Genomic DNA, 21,780 nt, shown 5'->3' with positions numbered 1-21,780 from the left:
GTCTGATGAAAGGGAAGAGAAAAGAGGAAAAAGACAAGAGAGTGCTAGAAAAATAGGACAAAGCTAGAAGAAGTGAACAAGATTCACTGAGAATGAATATGGATATATCATTTAAAGAAATTATTCTAATTTAGCTGAAAAGAAACAAGAAACTGAAATAGAGCATTGAGAACAGAATGAAGAACTTGAAGCAGAGTGAGAGAATTTTTAAAAAATGATTGTTGAAGATGTGAATGGAAAATAAATGTTAAAGATAACCAAGGTTTTAAGATTTTGAGTCTAAGTAACATGGAAGATTATATTCTGGGTAGAAGTAAACATACAGAAGAACAGTAGGTTATATTTAAGCAGATATACTTAATATAATTAGAGTCTATGATTATGATTTCAGTCGAACATACAAGTAAGATGGACATTAGGCAGTTAGAGAGGTAGATATGGAACTCAGGAAGACGGCTAGGGTACAAAACTATAAAACTTAATAAAGACTTCCAGTTTCTAACCCGGCATGTAAAGAGATCAGAAGTCGCCACTTGGTCCATAAATAAATAGCTGAAAAAACTGAAATATCAACAAGTCTTCTAAAATTTATCAGAGAAATGCGGTCACAGGGTAAGCTGCTGCCTCCAAAACTGCAAAAAAGGACAGGTAGAAACAGAGGATCATAACCTAATAAAACAAAAACCCATAAGCAGAAGACCCAGGGTAGGAAAGTCTGTAACTAATAAATTGCTAGAGGCTTGGAGTAGACAAATCTGAGAGTTAAAAATTCCAAGGGGATACCATCCTACAGGAGGCCTCCATATTTCCGTGAGTTTTACCTCCAGGATTTCTACAAGATCCTCAGTGAGTATCAGAGAAAAATTCTCTCCTGTTTCTGGCAGGAGGAGGGAAAAAGGAACCATTAAAAATATGCCAGAACATTCTGTGCTTATGCCTGCCCTCAGGAGAAACTATTTTACCAGAGCCTGAAATGCTGGGGTTTTATCAGAGCTTAACCTAGTTGGGGTAAAGGAAATAACCCAACTCCAGACAACTCCAGCCATCCACATAGAGGAAAGTTACTACAAAAATCAAGCTTCTTTGGCCTTCCCTGTGGAAATACCAACTCCATCACCCTCCCGCCATCCTGTCCTACCTAAGGGTAGGGAAAGATAAAAATCTTAGAAAACTGAAGTTCACAATCCAGAGGAATATATTCACCAAAAGACTGAGACCTAATCATAGGACTAAAGAATACTTCCCCTTCCCTGCACTCTTTACCACTGCATTACTAAAGCTCTATTTACCATGCTTATTAACTAGGCCATCGTGTCAACTTACAACAAAAATTACAAGGCACACAAAAAGGCAAAAAACTCAGTTTGAAGAGACTGAAAAGCATCAGACACACAGTCAGATATGGCAAGAATAACAATTATCAGACCAGGAATTTTTGACAACTAGAATTAGTACAATTATGATAGAAAATGTAGACAGCATACAAGAACACAGAGATAATGTAAGCACAGAGATAAAAACTGTAGAAAAGAATAAAAAAGAAATGCTGAAGACTGAGAACACTAACAGAAATGAAGAATGCCTTTGAGGAACTCATTAGGAAAGTAGACCCAGCTGAGGAAAGAATTCCTGAACTTGGGGATATGACAATAGAAACTTCCAATACTGAAAAAGAAAAAACATAACACAATGTACAAGAACTGTGAAAAAAACTACAAAAGGTATAGATACATGTAATGGGAATAGTAGGAGAAGAAATAGAGAACAGGTGCTGTATTTGAAGCAACAATAACTATTTCCCCAAGTTAACATCAGACATCATATTACAGATCCAGAAAGGTCAGAAAACACCAAGTAAAACAAATTTGAAAGAAAAAAAAAAAACACAACTAGGCATATTACAGTTAAACCTCAGAAAAGCAAAGATAAACTCCTGAAAAAAGCCAGAGTAGGGAGGAAACCTTACTTATAGAGAAACAAAGGTAAGATTTACATCCAACTTTGCCTCAGAAACCATGTAAACATGGAGAGTGTTGAGAGAATCAAACCAGCAGCCTAGAACTCTGTACGGCCAGGGGTCCCCAGCCCATGGCCTATTAAGAATGGGTTGCACAGCAGGAGGTGAGCAGTGGGTCAGCAAGTGAAGCTTCATCTATTTTTATAGCCACTCGTCATGGCTAGCATTACCTCACAAGCTCCGTCTCCTGTCAGATGAGCTACAGCATTAGATTTTCATAGGAGCATGACCCCTATTGTGAACTGTGCATGTGAGGGATCCAGGTTGCACATTCCCTATGATAATCTAATGTCTGGTGGTCTGAGGTGGAGCTGAGGTTGTAATGCTAGCACCAGGAAGTGGCTGCAAATACAGATTAACATTAGCAGAGAGGTTTGACTGCACAGAGGACATAACAAATCAATTGCTTGCACATTCATATTGAAGCACTATCAGTGAGTGACAAGTAACAATTAAGCTTCATCTAGTGGCAGTCTTTATAGTGGCAAGTGAGTTGATGTACTTCAATTATACAGTTGCGTCTGGTGGCAGGCTTTAGCTAGAATCCAACACTTACTTTAGCCTGAGTAAGGCCTGCTCATTATTTTATTTCCCCCTTCCATCCATGCCTCTTTCCTACACTGTGCACTTGTCTCAGTCACAATCTTGGTAAGCCCACAAGCTAACCCTAGCTTACATGAATAAAAAGCAAATGTCACTGGAGAGCTTCATCAAAAGAGGGAAAGACATAATGATGAGACGGCAGAAGACTCTAAGACTGCCAACAAGAAGAAAGGTACATTTAAAAGAAAATACCAAGAGTCTTACTTAAATTATGGGTTCATTGCAACTGGCGATTGACATTCTCCAAGCCCACTTTGTATATGTGGTGACCGCTATCTAACAAAGCCGTGAGACCTTCAAAACTAATTTGTACCAGGGACACCAGGCACCCTGCATTAAAAGACTTTGGAGTTTTCAGAAGAAAAAAAAAAAAACATGACTACAAAGAATAGAAGCAATTATTGAAGGCCACTACATCATCAAATGTGCCTGCACTGACAGAATCATTCCTAGTGGCTAAAGCTAGGAAGTCTAAAATGGTTTGACTGTATCACCACCCAAATCTCATCTTGAACTGTAGTCCCCATAATCCCTATGTGTCATGTGAGGTAATCCCAATTACCCAGTGACAGGTAATTGAATCATGAAGGCAGCTACCCCCATGTTGCTATTCTTGTGACAGTGAATGAGTTGTCATGAGATCTGATGGTTTTATAAGGGGCTTTCCTGCCATCATGTAAAGAAGGACATGTTTATTTCCCTTTCTGCTATGATTGTAAGTTTCCTGAAGCCTCCCCAGCCATCCAGAACAGTGAGTTGATTAAACCTGTTTCCTTTATACATTACTCAATCTCATGTATTTCTTCATAGCAGCATGAGAACGGACTAATAGAGTAAATTGCTGCCAGGTAGTGGGGTGCTGCTGTAAAGATATCCAAAAACGTGGAAGCAACTTTGGAACTGGGTAACAGGCAGAGGCTAGAACAGTTCAGAGGGCTCAGAAGAAGACAGGAAGATGTGGGAAAGTCTGGAACTTCCTTAAGACTTGTTGAATGGCTTTGACCAAAATGCTGATAGTGGTATGAACAATGAAGTCCAGGGTGAGGTTGTCTAAGACAGAGATGAGGAACTTTTTGGGAACCGAAATAAAGGTGACTCTTACTGTGTTTTAGCAAAGAGACTGGAGGCATGCATATTGCTCCTACCCTAGAGAGCTATGACACTTTGAAAAAGTATGAGGTGACTTAAAAGTATCTAGTGGAAGAAATTTCTAAGCACCAAAGCATTCAAGAAAAATTTTTTGTAATCTACCCATCTGACAAAGGGCTAATATCCAGAATCTACAAAGAACTAAAACAGATTTACAAGAAAAAAACAAACCAACCCATTCAAAAGTGGGCAAAGGGCATGAGACACTTTTCAAAAGAAAACATATATGAGGCCAACAAACATACGAAAAAAATGCTCATCATCACTGGTCATTAGAGAAATGCAAATCAAAACTACATTGAGATACTATCTCATGCCAGTTAGAATGATGATCATTAGAAAATCTGGAGACAACAGATGCTGGAGAGGATGTGAATAAATAGGAACACTTTTACACTGTTGGCGGGAGTGTAAATTAGTTCAACCATTGTGGAAGACAGTGTAGTGATTCCTCAAGGACCTAGAAATAGAGATTCCATTTGACCCAGCAATCCCATTACTGGGTATATATCCAAAGCATTATAAATTGTTCTGTTATAAAGACACATGCACATGTATGCTCATTGCGGCACTGTTTATAATAGCAAAGACCTGGAAACAACCCAAATGCCCCTCAATGATAGACTGGACAAGGAAAATGTGGCACAGGTACACCATGTTATTATGCAGCCATAAAAAATGATGAGTTCGTGTCCTTTGTAGGGACATGGATGAATCTGGAAACCATCATTCTCAGCAAACTGACTCAGGAACAGAAAAACAAACACCACACGTTCTCACTCACAGGTGGGTGTTGATCAATGAGAACACATGGACACAGGGAGGGGAGCATCACACACTGGTGTCCGCTGGGGGGAAATAGGGGAGGGACAGTAGGGAGGTAGGGAGGGATAATGTGGGGAGAAATGTCAGATATAGGTGACGGAGGGATGGAGGTAGCAAATCACGTTCCCATGTATGTACCTATACAACAATCCTGCATGATCTGCACATGTACCCCAGAACCTAAAGTACAATAAAAAACATAAAAAAAAAGAGGTGACTTAGGTGCTCTTAAAAGCATTTCATTTTATGTATTCACAAAAATATGGTTTGGAATTGGAACTTCTGTTTAAAAGGGAAGCAGTGCAGCAGAACATAAAAGTTCAGAAAATTTGCAGCCTGACGACATGATAGAAAAGAAAAGACCATTTTCTCAGGAGAAACTCAATCCAGCTACACAAATTTGCATAAATAACCAGCCAAATGTTAATCACCAAGACAATGGGGAAAATATCTCCAGGGCATGTCAGAGGTTTTCACAGCAGCTCCTCCCATCACAGGCCAGGAGCTTAGGAAAAAAAAAATGGTTTCATGGGCTGGGCCCAGGGTCTTGCTGCTTTGTGCAGTCTTGGGGCTTGGCACCCTGCATACCAGCCATGGCCAAAAGGGGCCAAGGTACAACTCAGGCCATGGTTTCAGAGAGTGAAGGCCCCAAGTCTTGGCAGCTTCCACATGGTACTGAGTGTGTGGGTGCCCAGAAATCAAGAATTGAGATTTGGGAACCTCTGCCTAGATTTCAGAGGATGTACGGAAACACCTAGATGTCCAGGCAGATGTTTGCTGGAGGCATGGAGCCCTCATGGAGAACCTCTGCTAGGGCAGTGCAGAAAGAAAATGTGGGATTTGAGTCCCAACAAAGAGTACCCACTGGGCACTGCCTAGTGGAGCTATGAGAAGAGGGCCACCATCTCCCAGACCCCAGGATGGAAGATCTACTAACAGCTTGCACCAAGCACCTGAAAAAGTTGCAGACACTCAATGCCAGCCCATGAAGGCAGCCAGGAGGGGGGCTGTACTCTGCAAAGGCACAGGAGTGGAGCTGTCCAAGGCCATGGAAGCCCATCTCTTGCATCAGTGTGACCTGGATGTGAGACATGGAGTCAAAGGAGATAATTTCAGAGCTTTAAGATTTGGACTTGCATGGGACCTGTAGCCCCTTCATTTTGGCCAATTTCTCCCATTTTGAACAGGTGTATTTACCCAATGCCTGTATTCCCATTGTATCTAGGAAGTAACTAACTTGCTTTTGATTTTATAGGCTTATAGATAGAAGGAAATGACTTGCTTTGTTTCAGATGAGGCTTCTGACTTGGACTTTGAATTAATGCTGGAATGAGTTAAGGCTTTGGGGAACTGTTGGGAAGGCATCATTATGTTTTAAAATGTAAGGATATGAGACTTGGGAGGGGCTGAGGTGGAATGACATGGTTTGGCTGTGCCCCCACCCAAATTTCAACTTGAATTATAGTTTCAATAATCCCCATATGTTGAGGGAAAGACTCAGTGGGAAGTAATGAATCATGGGTGCAATTACCACCATGCTACTGTTATCGTGATAGTGAATGATTTCTCCTGAGATCTCTAATGGTCTTGTAAGGGGCTTTTCCCTCTTTGCTTGACACTTTTTCCTTCCATCATATGAAGAAGGATGGGTTTGCTTCCCCTTCCACCATGAATGTAAGTTTCCTGAGGCTTCCCCAGCCAGGCAGAACTGTGAATTAATTAAACCTCTTTCCTTTATAAATTATCCAGTCTCAGGCAGTTCCTTATAGCAGCATGAGAATGGACTAGTACAAAGCCCTTTACTGTTGACGAGATGATCCTGCTGGCTACCAAGACATCTGTCATAAACTCTTAGGAGAGGCTGCAGTTCAAAAGGTGGTATGTGTTCCTCTTTCAGCTAACACCATAACTAGATGAACTGATAAAACAGCAGAAGATACTGAGGCACAACTATCAAAGAGGATTAATGAGTCACTGTGGTATGCAATCCAGGTTGAAAAGTCTATCAATGTTGACAAGGCAACAAGGCTTATTTTTGTGTAACATAGTTTTCAGGAAGATGTACATGAGCATGTGTGATATGCACTTTTATTGCCAACCAATACCATAGCTGCAGAACTATTCAAGTCTTTGAATGATTACATACCAGAAAAACTGAATTGGTCATTTGTGTCAGTATACACACAGACAGAGAGGCTTCTATTACTGGATATCTTTCTGGTTTCATGACTTGGGTCAGATGGCTGCTTCTGCATGTGAGTCCACACATTGTGTCACCCATAGAGAAATGCTGGCTAGATGAAAAATGTCACCTGAACTTAGCAACATTTTGCAGGATATAATAAAATTATCAACCACATTAAAGTACACGCCTTTAACTCACATCTGATGGAGCAGCTCTGTTAGAAGATGGATGCAGGGCACACACATCTTCTCTTATACACAGAAGTGATTGCTTTCTAAAGGCAGATCTCTGGCCAGGGTTTTTTGAGTTACAAGAGCCACTCCAGAGATTTCTTTTAGAAAAACAGTCACCACTGGCAACACATTTCAGTGACATAGATTGGGTAACAAAACTTGCTTACTTACATGACATATTCAACCTGCTCAATGAACTCAACCTGTTCTGTCACTTCAGGGGAGAATGACAACTGTGTTGAAGTCAACAGATAAAGTGGCTGGACTCAAAGCCAAACTAGTATTATGGGGGCAATGAGTGAACATTGGAATTTTTGACGTTTCAAACATTAGCAGAGATCTTGAAACAGACTGAGCCAGGGCCTTCTTTCTCCCAGCTGGTACATGGATCAGCTATCTCAGCTTTCTAAAAAGTCTGAGCATTACTTCCCAACCACAAAAAAACAAAAACAAAACAAAACAAAACCTGAAATGGGAAATGAGATGGATAGCGACCCATTTGTAAATTGCCAGCTCAATCAACTTTGTCCACACTAGAAGAGAATCAACTCCTTGAGACTGCAAATGACAGTGGCCTTAAAAATATGTCTGAGACCACTTCAAATCTCCATACACTCTGGATTAAAGTCAAGGGAGAATATCCTGAGATTGCCACAAAAGCACTGAAAAGCCTGCTTCTATTTCCAACATCCCATCTTTGTGAACCAGTGACAGCAACCAAAACGAGAAATAGAGATTCTGCAGAAATAGGTTTCTGCAGTGACAGCAACCAAAACGAGATTACAGAGTAGAATGCACATAAGCAACAGACTTTGGATGTCACTGACTCCCAGCACTTCCAGAAATGACTGCCTAGTTGCAGGAAAACAAGCTCCAGCCTCCCACTGATTCTACATTATGGCAAGTTGTTCAATTATTTCATTGTATATTAAAATTTAATCATGGGACCGGATCCAAGATGGCCGTTTAGGAACAGCTCAGGATCGCAGCTCCCAGTGAAAGCGCAGAGGGTGAGTGGACGCCGCGTTTTTATTGCCCACAGACTAGGAAATTCCTGGGCAGAGGTGCTCCACGGTCGCCAGCGCAGCTGTTTCGGCCAGCACAGCTGTGCCGGCCAGCGCCGCCGCTTTGCCCCGCGCGGCTGCTTTGTCGGCGCCCCAGAGCCGCGCTTCTCCGTACAAAATACACTGGTCCAGGGGCCCTTTTGGCAGGCGATTGGAGCCACGGGAAGTCGCCCGTACGCCGGCTCAAAAAGGGGACTGAGCAGAGAATCAGGACAGTAGATTCCAGGGGAAAAAAACAAAAAAAAAGCGCCACAAACCTCAGTACCGCTGTTTAAGCCAGCACAGTGAGTGGCCGCAGGGGAAAACAAACAGACCCCGGCGCCTTTTCAACAGGCGACTGGAACACCAATTTTAAAAAGGCTCTGAGGCAGGGAGCCAGGCGATCAGGCTCGGCTGGCCCCACCCCCACAAAAGAACAGCAATCAGAAACTCTGGATTGAGAGTTTCACAGCAAGCGCAGCTGAACCCAGGATGGTCCAGCTCTGTGGGGGAGGGGCGTCCGCCATTACCGAGGCAGCCCGCCGTTGCCAAGGCACCCCGCCACTGCTGAGGCAGCCCGCCGTTGCCATGGCAACCCGCCACAGCAGAGACTCCGCCCCAACAGAGGCGGGCCACCATCCACAAAGCAGTTCTAACTACACCCATATAAACAGGACTGCAGGGAAGTTCACTCGGCAGCGGGGCGGAGCCCACAGCAGCTCAGCAAAGCTGCTATAGGCCGACAGTGACTAGGCTGCCTCCTTGCTGGGCTGGGCAGGTCTGAAGGAGAAAAAAAAAAAAAAAAGAAGGCGGCAGCATAACATAAACTCATAAATAAAGCCCTAAATCCCTGGGACAGAGCACCTGGGAACAAAAAGCAGTTTATGAGTACTGCTACAGCAGACCTAAAAGTACCTGCCCAGCAGCTCTGAATGAACAACAACAGAGCTCGCAGCTCACCGTCTGAGCTCCTATAAAGAAGAGACCATCTCCTCAAGCAGCTCCGTGACCCCTATATATCCAAAAAGACACCTCATAGAGGAGAGATCAGATTGACACTAGGTGGGTATCCTTCTGGGACAAAGATAGCAGAAGAAGAAAACTGGTAACAACCCTTGCTGTTCAACAGCTGCTGCAGGTGAACCCCAGGCAAGCAGGGCCTGGAGTGAACCTCAGCAGACCTACAGCAGAGGGGCCAGACTGTCAGAAGGAAACCAAGAAACAGAAATAACCTCATCATCAACAAACAGACCGTCAATCTGAAAGGTTTGAGACCCAATCTGAAAGCCAACAACCACAAAGTCGACAGGTGGATAAATCCTTAAAGATGGGAAGAAACCAGCGAAAAAAGGATGAAAACACCCGAAACCAGAATACCTCTCCTCCTAAAAGGGATCACAACTCCTCACCAGCAAGGGAACAAAGTTGGAGGGAGAACGAGTGTGATGAAATGACAGAATCAGACTTCAGAAGGTGGGTAGTAAGAAACTTCTGTGAACTTAAAGAACATGTTCTAACCAAATGCCAAGAAACTAAGAACCTTGAAAAAAGATTTGACGAAATGCTAACGAGAATGGACAAAATAGAAAGGAATATAAGTGAATTGATGGAGCTGAAAAACGCAACACGAGAACTTCGTGAAGCATGCACAAGTATCAACAGCCGAATTGACCAAGCAGAAGAAAGGATATCAGAGGTCGAAGATCAACTCAATGAAATAAAACGGGAAGGCAAGACTGGAGAAAAAAGGGTAAAAAGGAATGAACAAAGTCTCCAAGAAATGTGGGACTATGTGAAAAGACCTAATCTACGTTTGATAGGTGTACCCGAATGCGACGAAGAGAATGAATCCAAGCTGGAAAATACTCTTCAGGATATTATCCAGGAAAACTTCCCCAACCTAGCAAGGCAGGCAAACATTCAAGTCCAGGAAATACAGAGAACACCACAAAGATATTCGTCAAGAAGAGCAACCCCAAGGCACATAATCGTCAGATTCACCAGGGTCGAAATGAAGGAGAAAATACTAAGGGCAGCCAGAGAGGAAGGTCGGGTTACCCATAAAGGGAAGCCCATCAGACTCACAGCAGAACTCACAGCAGATCTCTCAGCAGAAACCCTACAAGCCAGAAGAGAATGGGGGCCAATATTCAACATCCTTAAAGAAAAGAACTTTCAACCCAGAATCTCCTATCCAGCCAAACTAAGCTTCATAAGTGAAGGAAAAATAAAATCCTTTGGGAACATGCAAGTACTCAGAGACTTCGTCACCACCAGGCCAGCTCTACAAGAGCTCCTGAAAGAGGCTCTACACATATAAAGGAACAACAAGTACCAGCTCAACTAAACGGCAAAACAGCCAGCTAGCACCAAAATGGCAGTATCAAATTCACACATAACAATATTAACTCTAAATGTAAATGGACTAAATGCCCCAATCAAAAGACACAGACTGGCAAATTGGATAAAAAGACAAAACCCATCGGTGTGCTGTATCCAGGAAACCCATCTCACATGCAAGGATACACAAAGGCTCAAAATAAAGGGATGGAGGAAGATTTACCAAGCAAATGGAGAGCAAAAAAAAAGCAGGAGTTGCAATTCTCATCTCTGATAAATTAGACTTTAAAGCAACAAAGATCATAAGAGACAAAGAGGGACATTGCATAATGGTAAAAGGATCAATGCAACAAGAAGAGCTAACGATCCTAAATATATACGCACCCAATACAGGAGCACCCAGATACATAAGGCCAAGTTCTTAATGACTTACAAAGAGACTTAGACTCCCACACAATAATAGTGGGAGACTTTAACACCCAATTGTCAACATTAGACAGATCAACCAGACAGAAAATTAACAAGGATATCCAGGACTTGAACTCAGACCTGGACCAGGCAAACCTAATAGACATTTACAGAACTCTCCACCCCAAATCCACAGAATATACATTCTTCTCAGCACCACATCACACCTACTCTAAAATTGACCACATAATTGGGAGTAAATCACTCCTCAGCAAATGCAAAAGAACGGAAATCGTAACAAACAGTCTCTCAGACCACAGTGCAATCAAGTTAGAACTCAGAATTCAAAAACTAACTCAGAACCGCACAGCTTCATGGAAACTGAACAACTTGCTCTTGAATGTTGACTGGATAAACAATGAAATGAAGGCAGAAATAAAGATGTTCTTCGAAACCAACGAGAATGAAGACACAACATACCAGAATCTCTGGGACACATTTAAAGCAGTCTCTACAGGAAAATATATAGCAATAAGTGCCCACATGAGAAGCAAGGAGAGATCAAAAATTGACACCCTATCGTCAAAACTGAAAGAGCTAGAGGAGCAAGATCAAAAAAACTCAAAGTCTAGCAGAAGACAAGAAATAGCTAAGATCAGAGCAGAACTGAAGGAGATAGAGACACAAAAAACCCTTCAAAAAATCAATAAATCCAGGAGCTGGTTTTTTGAAAAGATCAACAAAATAGACAGACCACTAGCCAGATTAATAAAAAAGAAAAGAGAGAATAACCAAATTGATGCAATAAAAAACGATAAAGGGGATATCACCACAGATTCCACAGAAATTCAAACCATCATCAGAGATTATTACAAACAACTCTATGCACACAAACTAATAAACCTGGAAGAAATGGATAAATTCCTGGACACTTGCCTCCTGCCACGCCTAAACCAGGAAGAAGCCGAAACCCTAAACAGACCCATAACAAGGTCTGAAGTTGAGGCAGCAATTAAGAGCTTACCACCCAAAAAAAGCCCAGGTCCAGATGGGTTCACAGCTGAATTCTACCAGACATACAAAGAGGAGCTGGTACCATTTCTTCTAAAACTATTCCAAACAATACAAAAAGAGGGAATTCTTCCCAAATCATTTTATGACACTAACATCATCCTGATTCCAAAACCCGGCAGAGACTCAACAAGAAAAGAAAACTTCAGGCCAATATCCATGATGAACATAGATGCAAAAATCTTCAATAAAATACTGACAAGCCGATTGCAACAGCACATCAAAAAGCTTATCCACCATGATCAAGTAGGCTTCATCCCGGGGATGCAAGGCTGGTTCAACATACGCAAGTCTATAAACATAATTCACCACATAAACAGAACCAAAGACAAAAACCACATGATTATCTCGATGCAGAGAAGGCCTTTGACAAAATTCAACAGCCCTTTATGCTAAAAACACTCAATAAGCTAGGTATCGATGGAACATATCTCAAAATAATAAAAGCTATTTATGACAAACCAACAGCCAATATCATACTGAATGGGCAAAAACTGGAAGCATTTCCCTTGAAATGTGGCACCAGGCAAGGATGCCCGCTCTCACCACTGCTATTCAATATAGTATTAGAAGTTCTAGCCAGAGCAATCAGGCAAGAAAAAGAAATAAAGGGCATTCAAATAGGAAAGGAGGAAGTCAAATTGTCTCTATTTGCAGACGACATGACTGTATATCTAGAAGACCCCATCGTCTCAGCCCCAAACCTCCTGAAACTGATAAGCAACTTCAGCAAAGTCTCAGGATACAAAATCAATGTGCAAAAATCACATGCATTCCTATACACCAATAACAGACTTAAAGAGAGCCAAATCAAGAACAAACTTCCATTCACAATTGCCACAAAGAGAATAAAATACCTAGGAATATAACTAACAAGGAATGTAAAGGACCTCTTCAAGGAGAACTACAAGCCACTGCTCAATGAAATAAGAGAGGACACAAACAGATGGAGAAACATTCCATGTTCATGGTTAGGAAGAATCAATATTGTGAAAATGGCCATACTGCCCAAAGTAATTTACAGATTCAATGCTATCCCCATCAAGCTACCAATGACCTTCTTTGCAGAACTGGAAAAAGCCACCTTAAACTTCATATGGAACCAAAAGAGAGCCCGCATAGCCAAGTCAATTCTAAGCAAAAAGAACAAAGCGGGGGGCATCACAATACCAGACTTCAAACTATACTACAAGGCTACAGTAATCAAAACAGCATGGTACTGGTACCAAAACAGAGATATAGACCAATGGAACAGAACAGAGGTCTCGGAGGCAACACAACATATCTACAACCATCTGATCTTTGACAAACCAGTCAAAAACAAGCAATGGGGAAAGGATTCCCTGTTCAATAAATGGTGTTGGGAAAGCTGGCTAGCCATGTGCAGAAAGCAGAAACTGGACCCCTTCCTGACACCTTACACTAAAATTAACTCCAGATGGATTAAAGACTTAAACATAAGACCTAACACCATAAAAACCCTAGAAGAAAATCTAGGTAAAACCATTCAGGACGTAGGTGTAGGCAAGGACTTCATGACCAAAACACCAAAAGCATTGACAACAAAAGCCAAAATAGACAAATGGGACCTAATCAAACTCCACAGCTTCTGCACAGCAAAAGAAACAATCATTAGAGTGAATCGGCAACCAACAGATTGGGAAAAAATTTTTGCAGTTTACCCATTTGACAAAGGGCTGATATCCAAAATTTACAAAGAACTAAAACAGATTTACAAGAAAAAAAACTAACAAGCCCATTCAAAAGTGGGCAAAGGATATGAACAGACACTTTACAAAAGAAGACATACGTGAGGCCAACAAACATATGAAAAAATGCTCATCATCACTGGTCATCAGAGAAATGCAAATCAAAACTACATTGAGATACCATCTCACGCCAGTTAGAATGGCGATCATTAAAAAATCTGGAGACAACAGATGCTGGAGAGGATGTGGAGAAATAGGAACACTTTTACACTGTTGGTGGGAGTGTAAATTAGTTCAACCATTGTGGAAGACAGTGTGGAGATTCCTCAAGGACATAGAAATAGAAATTCCATTTGACCCAGCGATCCCATTACTGGGTATATATCCAAAGGATTACAAATCGTTCTACTATAAGGACACGTGCACACGAATGTTCATTGCAGCACTGTTTACAATAGCAAAGACCTGGAACCAACCCAAATGCCCATCGATGATAGACTGGATAGGGAAAATGTGGCACATATACACCATGGAATATTATGCAGCCATCAAAAACGATGAGTTAGGGTCCTTTGTAGGGACATGGATGAACCTGGAAACCATCATTCTCAGCAAACTGACAGAAGAGCAGAAGATCAAACACTGCATGTTCTCACTCATAGGCGGGTGTTGAACAATGAGAACACATGGACACAGGGAGGGGAGCACTACACACGGGTCAGTTGGGGGGAAATAGGGGAGGGGGGGTGGGGGGTGGAAAGCTGGGGAGAGATAGCAAGGGGAGAAATGCCAGATGTAGGTGATGGGGAGGAAGGCAGCAAATCACACTGCCATGTGTGTTCCTATGCAACAATTTTGCATGTTCTTCACATGTACCCCAAAACCTAAAATGCAATAAAATAAATAAATGGGGAAAAAAAATTTAATCATAATAGAAATAAAGTATACTATAAATTTAATGTGCTTGAATCATCCCAAAACTACATCCTCTCCCCAGGTCTGTGGAAAAATTTCTTCCTTGAAACCAGACACTGGTGCCAAAAAGGTTAGGGACTGTTGCTGTACACTGTGAAATTATCTTTCAAAAGTGAAAGAGAGAGACTTTCATAGACAAAAATTGAAGGATTGTGTGGCCAATATACCTGCTTTGCGAGAAATGTTGAAAGTCTTCAGAGAGATGCGAAATGGCATAGGTCAGAAACTCAGATCCAGACAAAGAAAGCAACAGCATTGGAGGAGAAATAAGTGAAGATAACATTTTTAAAATCTTTATTATTCTTATTCTTAATTGATCTAAGAAGTGACAGTTTTTTAGTAACACCAACAATGTAATCATTTATGTATATTTCTGTGTATTTGTGCGTACATGTATATACGTTCCTATGTATGCTTACAAATAAGTGAAATGACTGATAACAATAATACAAGGGATTAGAAGGAAGATGGAAGAATTAGAAGTATTTTGTTATTATATGGCACTTATTATAAGGCACACTTCACTACCTTCAGGTGTATAGGGTTACTTAACAGCAGACTTCGATTAGTTGCAAATGTATATGAAAACTGTAGGACAACCACTAAAGAATATAAGAAGAGAAGTATAATAAAGTAAAAAGAGAAAAATGGATCAATATAAAATGCTCAATTAAAATGACTGCACAACGGTAGGCTCATGTCTATAATCCCAGTACTTTGGGAGACTGAGGCAGGAGGATCACTTAAGGTCAGGAGTTTGAGACCAACCTAGGCAACATAGTGAGATGCTCACATCTAGAAAAAAATAAAAATAAATACAAATGATAAAAGACAGAAAGTGTGGAACATTGCCCAAAAAAACCCCAACAGCTAAGCATCAAAATACATGAAACAAAAACTGATACAACTGCAAGAAGAAATAGATTAATCTACTATCACAGTCGGAGATTTTAACAAGTGTACAAGAAATGGACACATCTAGCACTGTGAGTGGCCAAGGCAGGTGGATCGCTTACCAGGAGTTTGAGACCACCCTGGGCAACACAGAGAGACCCAATTTACTAATAAAAAGAAGAGGGAGAGAAAGGAAGGAAGGAAAGAAAAAAGGGAGGAAAGGGAAGGAGGCAGGGAAAGAGAAAAGAAATGGACAGATCCAACAGGCAGAAAATCAGTAAGGATGTAGTTGATCACAACAGCCCCATCAATCAATTAACTGTAACTGACATAGTAGACTATTCATCCAAAAACAGCATTACATATTCATCTAAAGCTCACCTGGAACATTCACCAAAACAGACAACACTTTGGGCCTTAAGATACACCTTAAAAAATTAAAAAGATAAAAAATCATCCAATGTCTGCTGTCAGACCATAGTGGAATTAAACTAGAAATCAAAAACAGAAAGACAGCTGGGAAATCCCAAAATACCTGGAGATTAAATAACACACTGCTACATATGCATTTAAGTTAGAGAGGAAATCTCAAAAGAAATTTAAAAATGTCTTCAACTAAATCGGAAAGAAAATACAACCTATCAAAATTTGTGGTATCCAGTGAAAGCAGTACTTAGAAATTGTTATAGCACTGAATGCGTATATAAGAAAAAAATCTAAAATAAATCATCTAAGCCTCTACCTAGGAAATTAGAAAGAGAATATTAACTAGAAAAAGTAGAGATAATTAAATCCGAAATAAGTCAAACAAAAGAAACTGCAAGTTCAATGTTTGAAAATCAATTAAGGCGCTCCATCACCAACAGGCTAAAGAAGAAAAATCATGATTATGTCAAATCAAGAAAATGCATTTGACAAAATCCAATACCCATTCATGATTACAAACTCTCAGCAAACTAACAAAACAAGGGAGCATCTTCAATTTAATAAATAACATATACAAAAAACCTATAGTTAACATTATACCTTTCTCAAAAGATCAAAAAGCATGCAAGGATGTCCCCTCTCACTACTGCTTTTCAACATCATTCTGGAAGTGCTAGCTAATGCAATACAACAAAAAGAGTAAATAAAAAGTATACTGATTGGAAAGGAAATAAGAAATAAAACTTTGTTCACAGATAACATCATCATCTTTATAGAATGTCAAAAAGAATCCACACAAAAAAATTCCTGGCTGGGTGCAGTTGCTCATGCCTGTCATCCTAACACCTTGGGAGGCCAAAGCAGGAGGATCACTTGAGCCCAGTAGTTCAAGACAAGGCTGGGCAACATAATGCGACGTTGCCTCTACTAAAAAAAGAATTTTTTTTTTTTTAATTAGCCAGGCATGGTGGCACATGCCTGTACTCCCACCTACTCAAGAGGCTGAGGCAGAAGGATTGCTTGAACCCAGGAGTTGGAGGCTGCAGTGAGTTATGACTGAACGTACAATACACTCCAGCCTAGGCAACAGAGCAATAACCTGTCTCAAACAAACAAACATCTTGAAGGGGTGTCTACTGTACTTCTTGTTTGGATAAAGAGCTTGTGTGAGGCTTCTCAGGAGGCAAGTCTAATCTCATAGGGGCATGACACTGGAGGTCTTTTTCTGTCTCATTCTCCACATGGTCTCGCTTACTTTTAATCCTCAATTCTATGTTTTCTCTCCTTTTCTTCCCCCGGAACTGGCTTCTGTCCTTTCTCTTTTTCTGCTCTCGGTCCTTGTGTTTGTAATGATTATTTTTGTCTTCGAAGAGGTTGGAGTACTGCCCCGAACTGCCTGTGGAGAGCCCAGTAACTGCTTTCCCTCCCACTTTGAGGACCAGCTTCAGGGGCTTTTCCACTTTCTCTTCATTAGAGGTGTTTGTCTGACTTACGCTTCTTGCCCATGTCCGACCAGGCCCTGGTGCCCACCTCCCATACCAGGCCCAGGCCTCGCGGTGCCACTTCTGGTCCAGGCCAGGCAAGCTGGAGGGTAGGAGCAGGTCCTGCTAAACCTTGTGCTGCAATGCAGAGGGTTGGTGTGCACAGGGTGGCATGAGGCCCCTCTTAACAAGACAGCGCATGAGACCCAGCTGGAGCCTGAGAGCTTGAATCAACTGATGAGACAACTGCAGAGAAAAGACCCAAGTGCTTTATTTTCATTTACTGTGACTGATTTTATTGCTCCTGGCTACTCCATGATCATTAAACACCCAATGGATCTTAGTACCATGAAAGAAAAGATCAAGAACAATGACTATCGGTCCACAGAACAACTAAAAGATAACTTCAAACTAATATGTACTAATGCCATGATTTACAACAAACAAAAGACCACTTATTATAAAGCTGCAAAGAAGCTGTTGCACTCAGGGATGAAAACTTTTAACCAGGATAGAATTAAGAGCCTGAAGCAGAGCACAGACTTCATAGATGACTTGCAAAAAACTTGAAAGCAGAAAGACAGAACAACATCTCATAGAGTGGAAACCATAGAGACTGCTGGCTGAGAGAGAGAGAACTCTGGAGATGCCGAAGCACAAGACTTCGAGAGTCTCAGCAAAGAAAATAAAAAGAAAGATGAAGATATGCTTATAGATAAGTTTAAAAGCAATAATTTAGAGAAAGCAGGCACAGCTTGACCGCACTGTGAAGGAATCTAGAGGAAAGCTGACCGGTAGCTTGTTAACAGTCAATGGGAATTTGAAAGAAGAAAGCCAAATGGAACACGAAGATTAGAACTTCTCCATCCTGTGGATCCCACTGTAGGAAAGCCAGGCTACTACCCTGTGAGACTGGGAATGACAACTGGAAGACTTCAGTCCAAAGTGAATACTTTGCATGGGTTCAAAGAGGATAAAAGGTACAAAGTAACCACAGTGTTATATTTCAATTATGCACCCTAGAGTTCTTATGTACCACATTATGACTACAAGTTTACAAATATCAGCAAGGATGATTCAGATTTAATCTATTCAGCCTACGGAGAAGACTCTGATCTTCCAAGCAATTTCAGCATCTAGGAATTTTTGACCACGTGCCAAGATTATCCATATGTTATGACAGATAGCTTACTGGATGTTTTAACAAAAGGAGGGTATTCCAGGGTCCTATAAGAGTTGGAGATGTCTTGGTTGAATTCCTTCACTTCACTTAGAATCAATTCATTTTAAAAAAAAAAAAAGAAAGAAAAAGAGTTGGAGATGTCATCACCTGAAAATGAAGTCCATACTAGGACACTTGACACAGCAAAAGAGATGGAGATTACAGAAATAGAGACAGCAGGATGTTTGGACTACACTACTCTGAAAGCAGTAACAAACTTTGTTGCTCCAGTTGAAGTTTTTGACTCTTGAAGAAGCTAAAGTATTCTAGAAGAAACTTGATGAGACCATCAAATTGCTCAGGGAGCTCCATACCCACAATGAGCATTTGAACACCAGACACTCTCCCAGTATGATGACTCTTGGGTTCCAATGCATCTTGCTGAACAGATAACCAAAAATCTTAAAAGAACTTGCACAGCAAGTAACTCTAGGTGATATCGTAACTATGTATGGAGTTTGAAAAGCAATGGGGATTTCCATTCCTTCCTCCATCATGGAAAACAAGACTTTGTAGATTTAACAGAAGATCTTGAAGAGCCTAGAAAAACAGATGTTGCTGAGTGTGGACCTGGTGAGAGTTGAGGCTGCCTAGTATTTGATTATATATTCTGTACATACTTTTTCATTCTTAACTTAAAAACACTTTTCACAAGATATTAAATATTTGTAAATTGTGTTTTTAATTAAACTTCAAAAGAGTGAAAAACAAAAAACACTTTCCTGGAACTAATTATGGCAGGGTGGCAGTAATACAACATTAACACAAAAGTCAATCATTTTTCACTATGTCAACAACAAACAGATGAAATATAAAAATTAAAAATTCATTACCATTTATATTAGCAACGAAAAAATAAAATAGGCATAAATATAACAACATATATTCAATATCTATATGAAGGCAGCTATAAAACTCTGCTTAAAAAAGTTCTAAGAAATAAACATTTCATGTTCATGGATAGGAAGACTCCATATTGTGAACATGTTAGTTCTTTCCAATTTGATCTATAGATTCAACACAATCCCTAACAAAATCCTAGCACATTACTTAGTGGATCCAATGAATTGATTCTAAGTTTATATGGAGAGACAAAAGAACCAGAATAGCTATCACAATATTAAAGGAGAACAAAGTTGGAGTACTGGCACCACCCAACTTCAAGACTTACAGTAAAGCTACATTAATCTAAACAATGTGTGGTATTAATGATAAAATATACAAATTAATCAATGCAAAATAGTTCAGAAATAGGGACACATAAATATAGTCAACTGATCTTTAACAAAGGAGCAAATGCAATACAGTGGGGAAAAAACACCATTTGAACAAATGGTGCTGAACAACTGGATATCCACATGCAAAGAAAAAAAAAAAGAATCTAGACACAGACCTTGTATTTTTTACAAAAGTTAATTCAAAATGCATCACAGAACTAAATGTAAAACACAAAACTATAAAACTACTAAAAAAAAAAAAAAGAAAAAGAAAAAAGAAAGAAAAGAAAAAGTAGAAAACCTAGGTGACCCTGCCTATGGCAATGACTCTTTAAATATAACATCAATTCCGAATCCATGAAAGGATGAACTGATAAGCTGGACTTCATTAAAATTAAAAAACAATGGCAGGAGAATGAGAAAACAAGCCACAGACCAAAAGTAATTATTTGTAAAAGACAAATCTGATCTAAAAAACAACAACAAAAAAAAGGCCTGTTATCCAAAATATAGAAGTTATAAGCCGGGCGTGGTAGCTCACGCTTCTAATCACAGCACTTTGGGTGGACAAGGCAGGCAGAGGCCAGTAGTTCAAGATCAGCCTGGCCAACCTAGCGAAACCCTGTCTCTACTAAAAATACAAAAATTAGCTGGGTGTGGTGGTTTATGCCTATAGTCCCAGCTACTCAGGAGGCTGAGGCAGGAAAATTGCTTGAACCCAGGATGCAGAGGTTGCAATGAGCCAAAATCACACCACTGCGCTCCAGCCTCAGCAACAGAGAGAGAGAGACCCTGTCTCAAAAAAAAAAAAAAAATCAATCATACCTACATAATGGCAATTCCATTTAAAAAAATAAAAACAACAAAACAACAACAACAACAACAACGAAAACAACAAGGTCGCAGAACTTCTAGATAGTTGAATATGTGGAAGTTCCCTCCTGAAAGGTGGCACCCTGAAGATGGCATGGAAGCTCTGTATTCCGTATCTCATACCTCCCCCTATGCATCCCTTCAATCTGGCTGTTCAACTGTACCTTTTCTAATATCCTTTGTAACAAATGGGTTAGAGTGAGTAAAATATTTCTGAGTTCCTGCAAGTTAATCAAACCCAGGGAGGGGGTTTTGTGAACTCTGATTTATAGCCAGTTAGTAAGAAGCATCTGAAACTTGCAATTGGGATCTGAAGTGGAGGGCAGTCTTGTCGTATGAAGCCTCAATCTGTGTGTTTTGACACTATCTCTTCACATACAGTGTCAGAATTAAATTAGAAGACAAATACCCACATGGTGTCTGCCGGAGAATATACAGAACTGACTGCTTGCTCTGTAGGGAAACACATACCACACATGTGGTATCAGAAGTATCGTGCTGAGTAGAGAGTAGACAGTGGGAAAAATGCATCTTTGGTTTTTCCTACATCACTATAGCAGCTTTACTCATAATTGGCAAAACTTGGAAATAATCAAGATAGCTGTAGGTTAACATTGTACATGTGCAAGGATATGGAGGATATGGGAAATCTTGGTACTTTCCATTCAATTTTTTAGTGAGCCTAAAACTGCTCTAAAATATTAAGTTCATAAATTGTTAAAGAGTTAACACAGGTGGTCCGGGCACAGTGGCTTATGCCTGTAATCCAAGCACTGTGAGAGGCCAAAGTGAGGAGATCATGAGGTCAGGAGTTAGAGACCAGCCTGGCCAACATGGTGGAACCCCAAAAGTGAGGAGATCATGAGGTCAGGAGTTAGAGACCAGCCTGGCCAACATGGTGGAACCCCGTCTCTACTAAAAATACAAAAATTAGCTGGGTGTGGTGGCATGCACCTGTAACCCCAGCTACTCAGGAGGCTGAGGCAGGAGAATCACTTGAACCCAGGAGGCAGAGGTTACAGTGAGCCAAGATCGCGCCATTGCACTCCAGCCTGGGCAACAGAGTGAGACTCTGTCACAAAAAAAAAAAAAAAAAAAAAAAAAAAAAA

The 21,780-nt window shown here is 40.6% G+C and overlaps 1 protein-coding gene and 1 pseudogene across 6 annotated transcripts in view; one reads left to right on the top strand and one right to left on the bottom strand.

Moving 5' to 3' along the window:
* CEP85L (centrosomal protein 85 like) overlaps positions 1-21,780 on the bottom strand; it is a 246,856-nt gene that overhangs the window by 32,554 nt on the left and 192,522 nt on the right. The gene's annotated exons all lie outside the window — the stretch shown is intronic.
* LOC116548963 lies at positions 15,234-19,271 on the top strand (annotated as a pseudogene).

This window comes from Sapajus apella, unplaced genomic scaffold, assembly GCF_009761245.1.
Source record: "Sapajus apella isolate SASKATOON/1434 unplaced genomic scaffold, GSC_monkey_1.0 scaffold6, whole genome shotgun sequence".
Classification (NCBI taxonomy): domain Eukaryota; kingdom Metazoa; phylum Chordata; class Mammalia; order Primates; family Cebidae; genus Sapajus; species Sapajus apella.
The sequence above is the reverse complement of the archived record's forward strand: the minus strand, read 5'-3'. Positions and strand labels throughout refer to the sequence as shown.